The following is a 5,000-nucleotide window of genomic DNA, read 5'->3' on the forward strand; positions in this document are numbered from 1 at the left end:
TCCAATCAACTGCTCAATAAGGGGCAAACCGTTTCTCCTTTCCTCCATTCTAATCTTTCCTCCACACTCCTCTTGTCTTCAAATGATCTCCCTCCTTTCTCTCTCTCTCTCTCTCTCTCTCTCTCTCTCTCTCTCTCTCTCTCTCTCTCTCTCTCTCTCTCTTGGCGACAACCCTCTACTCCCTCCCACCCCAAAATACTTTCACTGCCCCTCCTACTCCATGCATGCCAACGTAGGGAGGGACGGAGGGAGGGAAAGGGGAGGGAAGGAGAGAAAGGGAACGTGAATGATTAAATATTAGTGAAACATGGCGCATCTGTAGGGTACGTTTGACCTCTTCCATTCCTCCCTTCCTTATATATTTTCTACCCTCTCCCTCCTTTCCTTCTCTCCCTCTCCCAGCACTTCGTATTTCAATCTCATTCGGTGCGTACTCGAGCTGACCAGTGAGCAGTATGCAAGTTGTGTTTACCTAACTAAGTGCACCATTTTAGGTCATGATCTAAACTCGCACGTTATGGTGTATGTGAAGGGAATCAGGGCAGGCAGAGTGGCGCAAGTAGCCTATGTTCACTGACCTAGTAGATGTAGTAGTAGCAGTAGTGGAAGTACAAGAAGTAGGAATAGTAGTAGCAGGAACAGTTCTCATTAGTTTCCTTTTCTTTTTCTTTGTTCCTTAGTGCTTCTTTGTTACGAGTCGTTTAGTGTTTTCCCTCGCCGCAGCAGCAGCGGTTGGGTCTCAGTCAGGTAATAGGGAGTCACGCAGCGCTGGGTCGTGCTTAATTACAAGGCCATAAACTGTTACGTTACCTAGTGGAGTAACGAGGTGTTGCAAGGTACGCAGACAGTACGTCACGCATCACCACTACAGCTACTACTGCTACTGCTACTTCTTCTACTACTACTACTACTACTACTACTACTACTATTACAAAGACTTACGACACTCAGCTTTCCCGTCACATAATCAGGTAAAAATAACAAGTAGTTCATTCTTGCATATTAAACCATCCTGGACTATATAACGAACAGGTCCTTTGTGTGTGTGTGTGTGTGTGTGTGTGTGTGTGTTAATACATATACTCCTATCTTCTCGAAATAACACGTGCTTTTTTATGAGGTTAACAAGGATCATTCTTCACCATCCTCTAAGTGGTGTCATCATCCTTACACAGATTTACGACAGTCACGCGAGGGGCTGATTTAATTTAGCTTTTTATTTCACGGCGAATTAGTATAATGGTGTGTGTGTGTGTGTGTGTGTGTGTGTGTGTGTGTGTGTGTGTGTGTGTGTGTGTGTGTGTGTGTGTGTGTGTGTGTGTGTGTGTGTGTGTGTGTGTGTGTGTGTGTGTGTGTGTGTGTGTGTGTGTGTGTGTGTGTGTGTGTGTGTGTGTGTGTGTGTGTGTGTGTGTGTGTGTGTGTGTGCAAAATGATTTTAAAAAGAAGGTTAATAGGTGCAAAAAAAATAAAATAAATAAAATAAGCTGATATTTATTTACTGAACAATGCAACACTATCTAATCTCTCTCTCTCTCTCTCTCTCTCTCTCTCTCTCTCTCTCTCTCTCTCTCTCTCTCTCTCTCTCTCTCTCTCTCTCTCCTTATTTACTTATGCATCCGTTGCTCATCAATGATCTGAATATGTAGTGTTCCTGGAGAGAGAGAGAGAGAGAGAGAGAGAGAGAGAGAGAGAGAGAGAGAGAGAGAGAGAGAGAGAGAGAGAGAGAGAGAGAGAGAGAGAGAGAGAGAGAGAGAGAGAGAGAGAGAGAGAGAGAGAGAGAAATGGAAAGTGAAATTCTTGGCAGCAGGACCAGGGGAGTGGGAGAGAAAGGAAGGGAAAGAGCGAGGCAGAAAATAAGGTGGAGGAGGAATTGAAAGAAAAAGGCGGAGGGGAGAGGGGACAAGGAAGAGGGGGGAGAGAAAACACAAATGATGTCATCCCTTGTGTCATAACCTGTTCTCTCTCTCTCTCTCTCTCTCTCTCTCTCTCTCTCTCTCTCTCTCTCTCTCTCTCTCTCTCTCTCTCTCTCTCTCTCTCTCTCTCTCTCTGTTAAATTACTTTCTTTACATATAAGGCACGCGTATAAATCGCACAATAAGAGCAACAATACGGTAAGTAACAATGCTGCTACTACTTCTACCACCATCACCATCACCACCACCACCACCACTACTACGTACACAAAGCCACTAATAAAACATAGTAACAAAAGGAACATACAGGAGCATTAACTGCAAATTTTATTACAATAACGACCACCACCACGACCATCACACTCCACCACCACCACCACCACCACCACCACCAACACCTTACCCCTCAAACACGAGAGTGAAAGTGGGCATACCAGTGTAGCATCACTAGGGTTACAGGCATGGCTTCCCCCTCCATACCCACAATACCCTGCTCCGGCCAACCCTCTACTCCCTGCACCGCCTGCCCGCCTGCCTGCCGTTTGAAGTACCTCCCTTCTGACCCCGGGGTGCCATGCTAACCCTTCCCTCTGCCCTTCTCGTGCCCTTCCCAGCCTCCCCACCCCCTCCCAGCCTCCTGTTCGCCTCCTGCCTCCTTCCTTTCCCCACCATACGCTATGGCCTCCGTAGCGCGTGCCAAAAAGACCTGAGGAGATTGGCTTGTAAATCGTGTGGTGTTTGTGTGTGTGTTTGGGGTTGTTGTTGTTGTTGTTGTTGTTGTTGTTGTTGTTGTTGTTGGTGGTGGTGGTGGTGGTGGTGGTGGTTGTGGTGGTGGCCATGATAGTGATGATGTTACTGCTGTTATTATTTGTGTTATTATTATCGTTACTATTTTCATTATTACGATAGTTATTACAGTAATTATCTCACCTTTGATTCTTTGATTATCTGGGCAACCATCACCTTTATTATCAGCATCTTCACCATCGTCAGTGTCCAGAATTTTTTTCCATTGTTCATACTCTTTTATTACTGCATCTCTCTCTCTCTCTCTCTCTCTCTCTCTCTCTCTCTCTCTCTCTCTCTCTCTCTCTCTCTCTCTCTCTCTCTCTCTCTCTCTCTCTCTCTCTCTCTTTCCACCCACACATGCAAACACGTCTCAGCTTCTGTTTTCCGTCTTGCCACATTGTTATCATCAGCTGGCATTTCCTGTTCGGTTTTCTCTTCTCTTCTTGCCTTGTTTTCTTATCAATATCTGAACCTTACCCACACGCCATCGAGAAGCTAATAAAAAATATAAAAAAAATGGATAACTAGTTCTTCCATTTACAAAAAAAAAAAAAAAAAAAAAAAAAAATATATATATATATATATATATATATATATATATATATATATATATATATATATATATATATATATATATATATATATATATATATATATATATACATACTAATACAATTCAAAATAAAGATGATAAGGAATATATGTGTAAGTAACTGACTGTTTAACTGTTTAATGGTTTGTTTGCATGCTGACGTTCTCGTGAAGCTGCGAGAGGCTGCTTGAAGTGTGAATAATGAGAATGCGTCAACGTGTATTTATAGGAGTGACTACTGTGTGTGTGTGTGTGTGTGTGTGTGTGTGTGTGTGTGTGTGTGTGTGTGTGTGTGTGTGTGTGTGTGTGTGTGTGTGTGTGTGTGTGTGTGTGTGTGTGTGAGTGAGTGTCTGCGTTCCAGGCAATCAAATAAAACCGGGTACAATAACATCACTAACAAAAACAAGAGCAGCAACACCAAAAGCAGCAACACCACCACCAGCACTACCATCACCGTTTACAAGATAATAATAACAATAACGATACCAATCCCAGCAATAACTCCCCCATAAGGACAACATACTGCAAACTAACCACGCCTAACACATAAATACACCTCCAAAATTCAATTAAGTCTAAACTGGATACAGAGAAAAAAATAAATAAAAACTGGAGCTGGAACAAGACAGAAGAAAAAAGGACAAGAGAGAGAGAGACAGGAATGGAGAAGTAGGTAGGAGAGAGGACGGAAAGCGGGGATAGTGGGTTAATGGAGCCAGCACACGGCCCCAGTAGCTCCATTGGCGTATTTACTATTCAGAACGTGTGGGGAATCACCGTATGTCGCAACACGTGCTGTCACCTGCACGCCTCCCTCCCACTTACTTGCTCCCATCCTCTCACCTTTATCCCCTGAACCTGTTTTTTTTTTTTAACCTTTTCCAATCCTGTCCCTTTCTTTATGCACTTTGCTACCCTCGGACCTTCCTTCTCTTCTCTTCTAAATGTTGTGTAATTAATAGTTCCTCTTCTTCATCACCTAAACCTGTGTATCGTTCTGGTTATATCGTCCCACTCCTTCTTTTTATATTCGCTATCCTCACCATACAGTTCTATGACCTCCCTTCTCTTTACACATTTTCTCTTCTAAAAGTCGTATGTCCAATAATTTACGTTCTTATAACTTAAACCGGTATATCGTCTCATGTTTTTTTTTTTTTCTTTATTAAACCCAAATCCTTAGCTATCCTTTAAATGTCTAACCTCCTTATCTAACCTCCTTTCTCTCTTTTACATACCTCACTCTTCTCTTCTAAGCCTCGTATCCTCAATCATTCATCATCAACTCGTGTCCTTCCTTATCATGTAAACAGGATACAGTTCCGATCTATCATCTCCTTAGGACTCTGCTAATCCTGTCACATCACCCTCTCACTTTCCTTTCCTCCCTTACATGCCATACTCTCGCTCATGTTCGTCTCTATCACCTAAACCAGTATGTCACCCCACTCCTTCATCTCCTCAGGACTTCTTAATCTTACTTAATCCTACAACAGTATCCTCTCACTTTCCTTTTCTGCCATACATGTCATATACTTAATCATGTTCCTTTTTTTTTTTTTTACCATCCAAACAAGTATTATCTAGAATCTGTCGTTTTTTTATACATCCAGAAACTCTAGTCACCCCATAAACAGGTGTCCCGTGACCCTACATTCTCTCTCTCTCTCTCTCTCTCTCTCTCTCTCTCTCTCTCTCTCTCTCTC

This window comes from Scylla paramamosain, chromosome 13 (assembly GCF_035594125.1).
Source record: "Scylla paramamosain isolate STU-SP2022 chromosome 13, ASM3559412v1, whole genome shotgun sequence".
Lineage (NCBI taxonomy): Eukaryota > Metazoa > Arthropoda > Malacostraca > Decapoda > Portunidae > Scylla > Scylla paramamosain.